At 41.2% G+C, this 15,403-nt stretch overlaps 1 long non-coding RNA gene across 5 annotated transcripts in view; it reads left to right on the forward strand.

The window, feature by feature from the left end:
- Positions 1–5,339: 5,339 nt before the first annotated feature.
- Positions 5,340–15,403, forward strand: part of LOC116089145 — a 36,298-nt gene continuing 26,234 nt past the window's right edge. For 3 of the 5 annotated variants that reach the window (XR_004118181.1, XR_004118183.1, XR_004118182.1), the window contains exons 1-2: positions 5,340–5,487; positions 9,076–9,167. This is a non-coding gene — a long non-coding RNA (uncharacterized LOC116089145). The remainder of the gene's footprint in view (positions 5,488–9,075; positions 9,168–15,403) is intronic. The other 2 variants (XR_004118184.1, XR_004118185.1) reach the window with 1 other exon arrangement.

Raw genomic sequence — 15,403 nt, forward strand, 5'->3', positions numbered from 1 at the left:
TCATACTCTATTCTGATGACAGTTTCCCTTCCCTCTAATTCTCACAGCTCTTCCCTACTCCATTTTGTATCTGGATCCACACCCTTAGTGTCCGTCATTATAATACAAACATGCTTCTATGGGATAGCGACATAATGAAATATAATAACGTACAATAAGATAAAAACCAAAACTAACACACTGGAATTGGATGGTTTCATCAACAGAAAGAAGATGGAGAGCCACTTGTTTGCACACTCAAAAATCCCATAGGACGGCTGCAGTGGTTTGAGTATGCCTAGCCCAGCTCTAGCCCAGCCAGAGTGGCACTATTTGGAGGTGTGGCCTTGTTGCAGTAGGTGTGGCCTTGTTGAAGTAGGTGTGCCACTGCAAGCATGGGCTTTAAGACCCTCATCCTAGCTGCCTGGAAGCCAGTCTTCTCCTAGTAGCCTTCAGATGAAGATGTAGAACTCTCAGCTCTGCCTGCACCATGCCTGCCTGCATGCTGCCATGTTCCTGACTTGATGATAATGGAATGAACCTCTGAACCTATGAGCCAGCTCCAATTAAATGTTGTCTTTATAAGAGTTGCCTTGTTCATGATGTCTGTTCACAGCAGTAAAACCCTAAGGCAACTGCTAAACCAGAAATCATAATTCCCAGGACTTGTAGAATAAAAGGAAGAAGAAAAAATATAAATACAATAAAATAAAAACAATAAGATGAGTTTTAAAAGTTAAGGAAGAGCCTTGTCATGACATTATGAGACAAGGAACCTCCAAAGAAGCCACTGAGCTCATTTTGTCTTGGCCATCTACAGCTGGGGCATGAGCCTATCCTTCAGAGTAGTTTGTTTCTCCAGTAAGGCTCCCCTTGGGGGAAACTAAACGTTCTTTTGTAAGTGCCTATCTTGTGGAGGTAGCTTTTGGGTTAGGGATGGGTGTATGCCCACTTCTACTTTCATCTGTAGGGCTCCACCTAGTGCGAACCTCTGCAGGTCCTGTGTGTGTTCCATATTCATTTATATGTCCACCAATCATATTGATTTAGAAGGCCTTGTATCCATGGTGTGCCTCCATCCCCTATGATTCTTACACTCCTTCACATCCTCTTCTAAGGAGTTCCCTAATTCCTATCCCCAAGGAGAGAAATCTGATGGAGAGATACCACTTAGGGTATCAGTGGTTCTTAACCTGTGGATAGCAACGTCCTTGGAGAATCATGCAACAGATACTTACACTATACTTTGTAACAGTAGGAACATTAGAGCTATGAGGTAGCAACAAAATAATTTTATGGTTGGGGATCACTACAATACGAGGAACTATATCAAAGGGTCGCAGCATTAGGAAGGTTGAGAACCCATGGGCCAAGTGTTCCAAGGTTTCTCACTCTTTGTATCATGTCTATCTCTTGGTTTTTATATTTGCTGCCATCTGCTTCAGGAGGAAGCTTCTCTGATGGCAGCTGCAAGGTGTTGATCTATGAGTACAGCAGAATATCATTAGAAGTCATTTGATTGCTACATGCCACCCAAGTAGTATTGGATATAGGCTCCATCTTGTGAAGTTGGTTTCAAGTCAAATCAAAAAATGGGTTAGTTACTCCCACAAGCTTGGTGCCTCCATTGCCCTAGCATATCTTACAGGTGGGACACTGTCGGCATTTAGTCTAGGCTCTACCTCACAGTTACCTGGCAACAGCCAGGTGTACCTGACTCACTATAAAAGGGGCTGCTTGCCTCCTCCTCTCTCTCTTGCTCTCTTGCTGTCTTTCTCTCTTCTCCTCTTGCTCCTGATCCGCCTCCTCTCTCCCTATTTCCCTTCCCTCTCTCTGTCCACATGCTCATGGGTGGCCTCTACTCCTCTACTCCCTTTATTTCTCTCTGTCTTTCTTTCAACTCCCCTCCCCATGCCCTGAATAAACTCAATTCTATACTATACCATCCATGTGGCTGGTACCTCAGGGGGAAGAAATATCTCAGCATGGGCTCACGGAGGCACCCCCTTCTCCTTCTCCTATACCTTATTGTGCCTCCACCAAACATATTCCTGGCTTCTTTTCTTTTTATAAAACACAACAGACACCATTGTAGATCAAAGGATTTGTGGATGGGTAGGTGTTTATGTTTCTCCTTTTATAGTGTGTAAAGTAATTTCTGTACCAAAAACTCTAGAACATAGAGGAGAAGGCTTTGTGTAGGTATCAGTTTGGCTTCTCCTTCAGTGAATTGCGTAGGTGTTGTCTTCAGCAACAGGGCCTTGTTGTCAGTTTGTGGAGAACAACCTATAGTCTTGGCAAAAAGCCTGGGTTGTTTGACAGTTCCCATGGGATTTCTTTGGTCAACAAGTAAATTAGATGTAACCTACTCCTGGTAGTAGAAACTTCATTTGATAAGAGGAGACATCCAGTTGGGGCTCTGTCTTCCCCACTATTTGGTAACTTCATTTAAGTCACCTTCCATATATATATATATATATATATATATATATATATATATATATATATATATATGGAAGCTTCTATTATATTACTTTTCTATACTGCCCTTCAAATGCCCTTAATTAATTTTATCTGTCTCTACCCATAATTTTCCCCTCCTTTTCTCCACTTGGTCCTCTCATTCCAGTATCCTACCACATCCATCCATAACTGTTATTATCTGACTCTTTATATGGACCTAGAGACTGAATGCTACTGAGCCACACATATCTAGCTCAAAGTTCATTGTAGGGCTTCAGTCAAACTGACATGGGGCAGCCAGAAAGTGCAATGAGGGTCTGATTAGGGCTGCAGGGGGAAAGGGGAAGGGAAATGATTTCTTCAGCTGAGTCCAGAAACATACATCCTCTGCTACATAAGCTGTGTGTGACAATATGGCACCTGACTTTCTAAGGAAAGCAATTTCACAAAACAGCAAGAGAGAGACTATAATAGAAGAAACCTTTTATAAACCTAGAGTCAAAAGTGGTATTATATTAGTTTGTTGTTGTCTATTAGAAGCAGATCGGAGAGTCTTACTCAGAATCAAGGAGAATGAACAGACAACATTGGACTACTGGAGGTTAGTGGGTGCATATTATATATAACAAACAAAACCATTAAGAAAGTAATTCCTAATTTCATTGCTCAGAGGCAGTTACTATTAAAATTTCAGTATATAAACATTTATTTTCCAAAACATTGTTTTACTTTTCCTTACAAAAATCAGTTTATAATATGCACTTGAGTAACCCTTTACTCAAGAATGTATTTATAAAAAGGAAGTTTTTTATTATTTAACTAATGCATATCTGTTTTTTTCAAGTCTCCAAAAAACCCTATGATCTCAGTTCCTGAACATAAATGTTCTTATAGCGTGTGTGTGTGTGTGTGTGTGTGTGTGTGTGTGTGTGAATCTGTAAGTACATAGAGAAATAGAGAAGTTCATGCCCTGTTGGTAACCCAGTTTCTTGTATTGCATTCATATATATCCATGTGGGACATCCAGGCTCTGCAAGAAACAACCTATGTCTAATTTATACCAAGAAACTCTATTGAAATTTTACCTTTGACCAGTACTAGATTTTGGAGTATAACATCAAGTTTCTATATTCATTAAAATTAATAATCATATTAAATAAAAGAGTAGAACTTTTCTAAATTAATACCAATATTTCAGTAAAGGTGGTCTAGATAATGTGACCTCACACTCAACCCCATAAGAACTGGACAGACAAGTGTAAGAACAAACACAGCTCTTCATCAGCAAATACAGAACTGGCCATATCATTTCTATAAAGTAGTGATTTAGTATGACACTGAGTTAGCTCTGTGGTTTTGTTTATGTTTGGGTTGAGTTATGTAACAGTGTCAGGCAGTGACTATCGGCGTCAATGCAGGTGGATAGTTATGTTAAATAAATAAACATGTATGAAGCAAAAATCAATGCTTAGTATTTATTAAGAAATTTCCTGATAAGTAAGGAATCCAATACTAATCTGTCATAACTATTAATATTAGGTCTACTTTGAGACTGTCTCTGAGAACAAAACTTCTATCTCTAGTATGATTTTATGTGTATGTGTTGTGCACCATGTGTATGCAGTGACTATGTAGGCCAAAATAGTGCATCAAGTTCCCCAGGAGAAGGGTTATATGCTGTTGTAAACTGTCATGTGGTTGCTTGGAATTGAACCTTTGTCTTCTGGAAGAATAGCCAGTGGTCTTCATCTCAGATCCATCTTTCTATCTCCCAGCAATATCTTAAGCATTGTTACATACTTTATCCTGCCTGGTCTATCAGCTCTGACGAAGCTTTCTGGCTGACCACAACAATGTGATCCTCTCCGAACTGTGACCAGATCAGTGATTCTCAACCTTCCTAATGCTGCAATCCTTCATGGGTGACTCCCAACCATAAAATTATTTTTTCTGCCACTGTTATGAAATGTAGTTTAAATACCTGTGTTTTCTGATGCTCTTAGATAAGCAGCCCCCATAGAAGGGTTGAGAAATGACAATATAGTATAATATAAATTTAATAACAATAAAAATCTTTCTTAAGCCTATACTGGATATTATGATTCCAAGTAAAGACCATGATCCAACAAAGCACTCACTGTAAATATATTGTATGTCTTCATGTTATGTGTATAAAGCATTTTATACATTACTATACTCTATTACAACATCAGGTTGTATTAAATTATATGAGAAAATTACAGCTCCTGGGATAGAACTCAAAGCGAATCTGTGAGCTTTAGTCATAATCTGAGGCCAAAGCTGGCCAGGCCAGAGGCAGGCAGCTGTGTGGTCCCACTAGATTAGCATGAGGGGTATGATGTGAGAGAGAGAAAGAGAGAGAGAGAGAGAGAGAGAGAGAGAGAGAGAGAGATACAGAGACAGAGACAGAGACAGAAACTAGATTAGCATGATGTGAGAGAAAGAGAGACAGAGACAGAGAGAGACAGAGACAAGAGGGGAGGGAAGGGGAGAGGAAGAGACAAGAGGAGAAGAGAGGAGAGGAGAGGAGAAGAGAGGAGGAGAGGAGAGGAGAGGAGAGGAGAGGAGAGGAGAGGAGAGGAGAGGAGAGGGGATTCCATCAATTTCCCTGGGCATTGGAGTCACCTGGGGGAGAGTCTTAGTTTGTTGTCTTTGGTTCTAATACAGAAATTCTGTTCTCGTTGCCTGGGCTGGACCGACTAGGACAGTATTTTCACCAGTCCCTTCACTGGTTTCAGGGGGCCAGTTTCCCATTCCAGTGTGACATCACCAGTCTCTTCATTGGTTTCAGGGGGCCAGTTTCCCATTCCAGTGTGACATCACCAGTGCCTTCACTGGTTTCTGGGGGCCAGTTTCCCATTCCAGTGTGACATCACCAGTGCCTTCATTGGTTTCAGGGGGCTAGTTTCCTATTCCAGTGTGACACTTTTTATGACAGTGTAGGTTGGGTGGTGCTAACCTCCGGCTTCGTTCTCATCACTGGCTCTTCTAGTCTCAGGAAGAGTTTCTCAGACGCATCCAGAGGTAAGAATGACCTGGGTGCTTGTTCAAAATCAGCTCTGTAGGGCTCTCCTTACTGAATCAGGGTCTTCAGCAATTGGACAGTGAGTCACCTCCTCTCTTGGGACGAGCCACTCAGGGCAAGGCAGATGGACTGCATTCCAGAGTACAGTACATATCACAGTACACCCTTAGTAAATCTCTGGGCTAGAAAATATGCCCACAACATGGAGAAGGCTAGTGTTTACAGCTATAGCATGAGGTTTTGGAATGCATGCTGGGAGCTTTCGAGATAATTCGCAAGAAGCACAGTTTGCAAAATGAGCATGGGTTTCTCAACAGCCCCCACAGTTCTCTGAGAATGCCTCTTTTTATCTATTCCTTGTGAAATGCTCTTTTAACTTCGCTTCCACGTCTCAAATCTTAATTATTTAAGAAATCACATTTGTAAGGACAGTAAAATAAGTATAGATCCTCTGAGGTTATTTGGAGGGTTTTGTTTTTGTCTTTTTTTTTTTTTTAAACTACGGCAGTTCATTTGGTATTCTCGTTGTCCAAGAAAACTGGAAAACTAGAGACCCCATCTATCTGATGGATAATTTGAGTTCTGGATTCTTGATCTCTGGCCAGCTGGTCAGCTGATGAGCTAGTCTACATTTCTCTGCATTCTTAGTTTAGGGTTCTACAACCTCGGCAGACATTTGCTCTGCCCATGCTCTCATGTACAAGTTATCCCCACTACCTGCCCTATAGACTGATTTACCTTACTCAGTCACTGATGTGGCTTCCCGTGTGCGGGTGAAAATATGTCAGCATAGCCAGAGAGTAAAGCAAATGGCTAGGTAGGCTGTTCTTATTTTACCCCACTCTATTACAAATCATTGGCTATTTTTGAAATCTCCCAGAACAACATTGAAAGAGACATATAAGGAAAAGGTCTTTTGTCTTGCTAATCATTTGAAACAAGTACTTTATGCAAGTTCTAATGGCTATGGAGAATATAATTCAGTGTGCTGAAGGAGCTGGAAGACACGTTCGTTTCGAGGAGGATGAATGCTCACTTCAGTTATAGGACTGAGTAGAAAAGAGGAAGAGATAGCTTGGCATGCAGAGGGACAAACGTAGAACCAGGGAGGTAGTTTTTCCTCCTGTGAATTTGGGGAGGTAATTTTTCTTTCTCTAAATTCCTTTGATGTTTTGCAATTAAGATTTCGACTGCTTTGTTGTTGTTGTTGTTGTTATAGTCGTGGCCATTGTTGTTACCATCAGTCTAGTGAAAGCTGCAGGGTGGAAACAGGAGTCCCTGCTGGTCCTAAAGTATCACTGGAAGCAGTGAAAGGAGTCCAGTCACAATTCAGCAGCATAGCTGCATCTTGGCTGCATCCTTTGTGTCTGCAGACTGACTCCGAACAACAGTGAGAGCTTTGTTGGACTAGGAGTTATCACAAGCGCTCTTTATGTATAGAACTATGGATGCCAGTTTCCCTTTACAACATAAAACTTGCCAGAGCATGTGGCCCCTCCTCACACCTTCCCTCCTCCCCTGCCACTCCTCTAAAGCTCTCCCCTCCTATGCACATGGCTCTTATGGTTCCATTCCTGGAGTCTGGCATGAAGAGTCAACTGCTTAAAGAAAACCGCTGGTGGTGCTCTGTAAAGATTAGGTTCTACCGAGTCTCCCAATCTATTCCTCTCCTGCATGTTGCTCAGCACAATTTGTAGCTGAGTAGTTAAATGTTTTGTCCAATGGACTTCTAATCCACACCAAAAGGTTTAACATTATTCTTGAATATTCCATCTTCAGTGGCTAACAATGTAGTAAATGAGTAAATGTTAGAAGATGAATACATGTATAGATGTGTGAATGAATTCTCTCTGGCACTTGGGTATTTCTTTCCTTTGGGAATGCAAAATAAAGCTTAGTAATGTTTGGACCCTTTGCACATACATTTTTTTTTTGAGATTATGAGATAATCACATAATCTCCCTGTCCTTTTTCTCCCTTCCATATACCTTTCTTGATCTCTTTCAAATTCATGGTCTGTGTTTTCATTACCTGTTATTACAGGCAATTATGCATACACATTATATATATGCAAATAATGTATACATATGCATATGCTTATTCCTAAATGTAATGTTCTCGGTCCATACAGTGTTGCTTGTATGCATGTTTTCAGGAGTGAACATTTTGTATTGGATAGGTAATCAGTTGGTGTGCTTTTCCAGAAGAAGATGATTTCTCTGACTCCCAGCATTCCGTTCTCACCTGCAGCTCCTTGTGCAGGGTTGAGGTCTCCTCAGCTTTCTCCTGTTTACCCTGGATTGCCTAATGTCTTTGGCCAGCTCATGCTTAGACTATCATGTCTGTAAGATTTTTGAGGATGTGTAGCTTTTAACATTTCTAAGACACACAATGTAGCCAAAAACTCTTTCCACTGCTTCTTCTGGAAGAACTGCATCACTGGCAACTTGTATGTTTATTTATGTGGGTGGTGGATAAATATTCATCATCTTCCTGGACAGACAAATGGGAGAACCAGAGGGGAGTGTTGTGGCAGAGCAGATATTCTAGAATAGATTCAAAAAGGGTAAAGCATTGCCTCTCCAGCTAGCGGAGGGTAATTTGTTTTTTTTTTAAAAAAAGTATAGTTTAAAATTTTCTAGGCAATTCTGTCTAGAAGCCTCAGAAGCATACTTGAAAAGGTGCTGGTGGAGGCCATAGACTTGATTTTCATGGCCATTTGACTTTACTGGACAGCATTTCCTCTGGCTCCAAGTAGTCACAAGAGTACTACCTATCCCGCGAACACCTGCTCTCACTATGAAAACTATCCCTTAAACCTTTTCACTATGGCTGGAGCGTTGTCTCTTATCTGATGAATACAGGAACTGCTCCTGTCAGCCAGGCAGCCAGCCAGCCTTGTTCCGAGTTAATCAGTGTGGCATAACTTTGTGAGAACTGTACAGGGGTTGTTGGATGCAGTTTTTGTTTTTCCTTCAGCATTCAAACAGTAACACTAGTGTCAGTTCCTGAAGCTGGTGACAATGACCTTGAAAATCTGTCCATTCTGGGTCTGGAGCCTTCAAACTCCAGTTTCGGTACATGGAGGCATTTTAGCAGAAGATGGCTTAATTTTGGAGCCTGACTTAGAAAACAAACCACTTTAACTAGTTTGTAGCAGAGAGTTCCTAGTAAGATGCCTCCTCCTCGAGTGTAATATGCAGAGTCCATGCACTGGTCTGTCTTTATTTCGTTCAATGTATGTCTTCGTGGGTATCCAGCAGTCTTAGGCCAGAAGTTAATGCTCAGCCATACTCTACACCCCTCCCCCCACTTTTAATAGTTTTCCTATTTTGAGGCATAACCCATGCTCTCCTAAAACTCAGTCTGAAGCTCAGGCAGGCCTTGGCCTGTGCAGGTTTCTGTTCAGGTTCACAAGTAGCTGGGATTACAATCTTATTGCTTAACCGTCACTATATTTCTCTCACTCCTTCCTTTTGTATTTATTTATTTACTTACGTATTTATCATTGGATTTTATTTATTTACTTATTATTATTATTATTATTATTATTATTATTATTATTATTATTACTTCTTTGGATTTAGCTAGCTAGCCCTTATCCTTAACTCTTTGGGCAAGAAGTGCTTCAGACTGTGGAGTTCTTCAGATTTTTGGACTATTCCTTCTACATAAAGAGGTACGTCAGGGATGGGGGACCCAGTCTAAACGTGAAGTGTATTTTTTTGGCCTCAAATACACCTTATACATGTAGCTCCAGGGCAATTTTGGACAGTGTTTTAAATAGCTTTATACATGGGAACTTAGTACTGAAAGATTCCACATTTTGTCAGGTGTCAGCCTTCAAAAATTTTAGATTTGGAGACGTTTTGAATGCTGGCTTTCAGATAAACACTCCCAGGTTGCATTACCACACAGTGTTATTACCCTGTTGCTCGTGCATCCACATATTCCATGGTGTAGACAGTGGTGTTGGGGGAATATTCCAAGGTATTGGGATACAAAGACGCCCACACCTACACCTGGAACCCTGTGGGTTTTATGAGTTTTTTTTTCTGTCCAGTAGACTCTTTCTGCCAATATAAGATGCACCAACACCAAAAGGCTTAACCAGTGCTAATGTATGCAGTCTTTCTATTTAGTAGTCTTAGACCCCACAGCCTTTGCTAATAAAAACAAAACAAAACGATTTAAAAAAATTTAAAATGATTTAAAAAAAATCCTTAGGTAATGAGTGTACACAGGTACATCAAGAGGGAAGCCGGGAGCTGGCAGTTCTTCCTTTGCCCGGCCCTGGCATCGTAATGAGAATGAGTCATTATTATCGTAGTGGAAGGCCCCTCTGTAGCCCTTCCGGAGGTGCACTTCACCTGGCCCTTTCTTTCAAGCCTTTGGAGATCCGCACTTTCAATTTCTTGCCACTGCTAGCTTTTGAAAATTGGCCTCTCCCCTCCATGGGATTTAGCCGCCAAGTCAGCAGTGACTCCACAAAGCCTCACACATTGGGGGTTTAAGGCCAAGGGTAGGGGCTGGATTTTTTTTCTGGAGTAAGCAGAATGTTAATATCCTGGTAGCAGATGGCCAGAGGAAATGAAAATATATACCTGAGCTCACAAGTGCCTTGAGGGGGGCCCCTGGCCTGGGGTTGTCTTGAGCCCTAGAGGGGTCACCCGCGCTAATGACTGCGATCATACCCAAATTATTCAATGCCAATTTATTTACTTATTCCCACCTTCAAAAAGACAATGCATCGCCAGCGGGTGAGAGGCAATTCCTTTCCTGTAAAGGTTGGGGCGCTCCATGTACATTCCCAGCCACGCACACCAGTGCAGCAGAGAAGTCGACTACCACAGCTATTTAATCAGGAGTGTTTGTTGACTTGAGCAGAGGCCCTATGCTGTGAAATGAAAACAGAAAACCAAATTTTCTTGAGCAATCTTGCTGTTCCTGCTTCAGGTGCGGGGCCATTTCACTAAAGCAGCTCAGACGAGAATGTCATTAGTTCTTAAGCCCCAGGTGAATTTGCCACTGTTCCACATGATTAAGCCAGATAATTGTGTGTTGATAGCGAATGTGGTTGGTGAAATACAATTTCTAGGACCTTCCTAAACAAACACAATGTAGGAGGGAGTCGGAGCGCTGTCATTTCAGTCCTTTGTCACAGGTTTTGCACAGGCAGACATCTCTGCTGAGGGCTAGCGACGAATTCTGTGGCGACCGCCATCACTGGGCTCTTAAAGGTGACCTGGCTTGAAAAGCGAATCACATCTCAGTGCGCGTTCACTTAGGACGATGAAGAAAGGACACCTCATTAAAGTGCCAATATACGAAGCCATCTCCTGCTTTTATGGTATTCCGGACCCTGAATGTAAATGATTACTTTGAGTTTGTTTTCGAAAGCGTTCGTGATTTCAGCGATCCTTTCTGAAATGTGTAAAAATACCGACGTCTCCTATGATAAAAACAACAACAACATCTGCCGGTGGTAAAATATAGTCAACTTTCAGGGCCAAGTTTCAGAAGCAGCCAGTGTGTTTGCATGTGTGATATTCTTTTTCACATGTAAGTTTCTGTGGATACAAAAATATGTATTTGTACACACAGATCAGGTGTCTGGATCATGAATAGAGTGTGACTATAGCTTTGCCTGCTCCAAAACATGGATGCTTTTTGCATCCTCACTGCTCAACTCTGGGTTATCACTCAGGGGCAGCATACATGCCTAGCATGTGTGGTTCTGGGTTCAGCCCCTAGCTTCAATGAAGGTGAAACACAGATAAATCTGGTAATGTGAGTATGTGAACCTTTTAATTTGTTGTTATTGGGTATAGGATCTCAGGGTGATTTTGATTTGTAGTTTTAAAGTAAAACCAATTTAACATTTTAGAGGGTTTATTTTTTTCCTCTCGGTGTGTCTATTATTTCCATAGTTCATAATATAAAATTAAAATAACAATTTGATATATATATGTGTATATATATACATATATATATGAGAAACAATTCTGATACTTTCTAAAAATACATATGGCTGGGCTAATGCTTAAAAATAAACTGCTATCACTTTCTGAAGAGAAAATATGAATAAGAATAGGTGCCAATGTAGTAGAGAGAGCAACAGTAATCCCTTAATAGGAGCAAGAATGCATGTGTGCACCTCCAAAGAGTACATAGATGGGACTAAAGGGGCTGACTATAATGTGGATGCTTCCAGAACAAATAAGTGTCCACAAACATCCAAGGCAGGCTGGCCCTGTTGCATTCTGGCTTAGGTACTTCCAGCCACAGGGAGGAGGACCATGGCCTCTGGATACTGCAGTGCCTGGTAGTGATTCAGGCCAACTGCCTCTTGATGATCAGAACATTTGGGTTATAATCCTGGCCATCCATGGAATAACGCATGATGTGAGCACCTTGGCTCCTTTGACCTTGTTCCATGGTTAGTGGAGCAACTTTTTAGTGTAGGCAGCGTCTCCCTGCTGATTCCTTCTTTCTGGCCAGTGTCTTGACCCTTCTCTCTTCCAATCTGTTCATGAGAAACTTGCTTTTATTCCCATTCCCTTTATCAATTGAATTGGGTCAGGTTATTGATAGAATGTTAAGCTACAGACTGGAAACCACCCATAATTCACAATCATACTTCTCCTAAAGAAGGCCTCAGTAACAACAGAGCTGATCTGACTTTCTCTTCCCCCTCATTGGGATTAGCAGTAGTCCCAGTGGATGAGGCCTCAGAGATAATAGGAAAGAAAAGGTGAAAGATACCACCTGGCTTGTAGAACTTTTCTGCCCTGCCCCTGTCAGGAACCAAAGACACAGTGCATGAGCCAAAGACACAGTTCTATGCAACTCTCTGAGTAGCCTGGGCAGTGATTCTTCTTAGGGGTCTCTCTTCAAGTGAAGCTGTGGTTCTTGGCTTCACTGAAGCAAAGAATTTGAGAGCAGGTATTATGAAGCAGAGCTGGAGTTTATAGTAAGAGGTTTGGCCATAGATATAAGGGTGAAGGTTGATAGGATGGTATGCTCTCCGGAAAGGGTAGGAAAGGACAGGACACCTAAGCATGGGTATGGGCTTCTCAAAAGGGAATCCCACTCAAACACCTTAACATCACCATACTTATGACTTCAATTTCATCTAAGGTAAAGTCTCAAAGGGATACTAAAAAATGTCTTGGATAAGAAGCAGAGTTAGTGAGTTCATGGGCTTCTAAAGGGCTTTAGATGGTATTATAACATGTTAAGGTAAAATCATGTATCACAGGACAAGGTTAAGACATTTTTATACTATAAAAAGTATGCTTTTTGTTTTTTTGGTTTTTTTTTTTTTACATTTATTTCAATATAAATTGAGGCTCTTGTGAAATTCCTTGAAAATTTCAGGACAAAAAGCCTTATTTGGTCATATACAATCAGGCCGTAGGGATGGCACATTGCTGTTTTAACATACTTACTCCAAATATCTGTGTAAAACAAAAATAAGTCTATGGAAAACACCTAAGTGACAACTATTTTTTTTTTTTTTTTAGTTGTACTAGACTTGCTGACTCTTATCTGGCAAAAGACTTCAATCAGATTCTGGAATAAGGAGCTCCTTTCCCTCGGGTGTCCCCTTCACTTTCCCTGTCCTATCTTTTCCTTTGTGAAGGGGATGAGCAATGACCATCTTTCCTGGAAAGCTGACCTGTGTTGTCTTGAGACACATGGGTTACCATATATTTATGAATAACTAGTCATTGGGGAATACTCATCCCTGGCAAAGGGAAAACATCGGCCTTGTTCGCAAGTTCCAGTTTAGACAGTGGACTATTCATTTAATAAACAAATAAGCTTTCTTATCTGCCAAACAGGGAATTCAGGTGAGATGACTTCCCTTTTATTTATGGATTCTAGAATCCCATGATTCTTTAAGTGAGGTAGAGAACTCTTAAGCCTTGGTAGAAGTCAGCTAATGGATGGACAAACAATAGAAACTGGGGTAGGTAGGGCTCCTGAAGGCTAAAGCAACAGAACATAGAGATGATAAGGTTGGGGGAGGGACAGCAACTGCTTAAGGATGTTCCACGGCAGAGGAGATGGCAGCCTCATGCCCCTTAGCTGATTCTGGGAGGAGGGTGAAGAGTAATCCAAGCTCAACAGTAAGTACATGTACTTCCTTCAAAGGCTAACCTGTCCATCAGGGCAAGTCTCAGAGTGAAAACACCATCACCTTGATGAAGAGTAAGCAGATGATCTTACAGGAAGGTATGGCCATTTAATTAATAAACTTCTTAATAAAGAAATTGTGTTCTATGGGTAAAGCTTTATGAGAGCAGATTAAGACTTCACTGGAAGCTTTACATTTGAGTTGAAGTGACTGGGGAACAAGACATTAGACTGTGAACACTGTCGAATCTGGTATCTTGACTTCTCCACACACACCCCACCTTGCATTTTTATGGAGCTTGAAGTGGTAGCATGAGATTGTTTTAACTAGTAACTTGAAACCAGAGGACAGGTGCAGAAAGAAGCAGCCCTGAAAGTGATATGTGTGCCTACGTGACCTGTTCAAATTCACATAGATTTTTAAAATGCTCAGCTGAAAACAAGAATTCCTGGACCCTTTCATTTTCCATCTGGAAACAGCTCGGGCAATAGCTGCATGGCTCTCTAGGAGCAGGTAAAACTGGCAAGATGATCCATCCCGTATTGAGACTGCATCTCTGAAAGGGCAGGGAGTTGCGTGTGCAGACATGTTGTCTACTGCCTGCATGTGTCAGCCTGTGATGGAGAAGAAATGCATCTCACCAAGGAGTGAGCAAAGTGGTCACTGGAGCCAGGTCACCATGATGAAAAGGGGGAAAGATGGTACTAGATTCCTAATGGAAAGCTGAAATAAGATAAGACAGAGTACTATATTTTTCCATTGGGTGATTGGGGCTATTGCCACATGGTTTTCCTGAAGACAAATGGCAAGGATGTCAGCACACATGCTTGATCTGTGCAGAGCTAGGCCCTGGCCTCTCTCAGCTGCTTTGCTCCCTCTCAGCCTGGCCCATGGATGTCTATTTATGACAACTGGGGCAATTGACATTTGAGGAAACTATGTATTATATTCCCCAAAGGATCTTCAGGAGCCTCTAAAACAGAACCTTGGCGAGTGAGCTTAAAACCCAGTCCCTATGGAGGATGAGATTCCGCCTTGCAAAGTACTCCATGGAGTGTCACTCTCAAGTTTTTAGACATAATTTCTGTGGCTCAGAAATGCTTTTCTTGGCTAAGTGGTTGCTGTGAAAGGAAGGAAATGTTGGTGGCAGGCAGCATTTTAAGATGAACCATTGTGGCCCTTAACATTTTATAAGTAATCATAAATTTCAGTTGACAGTTCATTCCTTGATTCCTTTCTAATTAGAGATTTAATAATATATATTTCTTGAAGGAGAAAGTGCTCTGGGCTCTTATGATGCCAGAGACTTTGGTACAAAGAAGCGACTGAGGCCAATGTCAAACATCTGATGGATTCACTGTGTAAAAGGGTGTTAGAAGAGGTCCCGGGCATCATGCTATTAAATTTAGGGAGGAGCCAGAATGTGTTTTAATACTTTTAAATAATTGTGTCCAAATAGCCCTGCATACTTCTTAAGCAGCTAAATCTTTTTAATGCATCTCAAAAAAAGGTTTCAAATGGGCCTAAATGGGTTTGATGAACACAAGTGCTCCTACTCCACTTGTAATATTCCAGAAATAATGCAATTAATTTGATTTGTGCAAAGTTACAAATCACTGGCAAATTGGGTACTTGTACTTGAAAAGGGTTTGGTTTTACTTGACCCTTTAAATTCAGTGAATTTTAATTTAAAAAAATTGAGACGTTTGAGTCATATGCCCTATACTGCGTTTATTTTATTGCTTTAAGGATATACACTATTTGCATTTCTT

Source organism: Mastomys coucha, unplaced genomic scaffold (assembly GCF_008632895.1).
Source record: "Mastomys coucha isolate ucsf_1 unplaced genomic scaffold, UCSF_Mcou_1 pScaffold14, whole genome shotgun sequence".
NCBI classification, from domain to species: domain Eukaryota; kingdom Metazoa; phylum Chordata; class Mammalia; order Rodentia; family Muridae; genus Mastomys; species Mastomys coucha.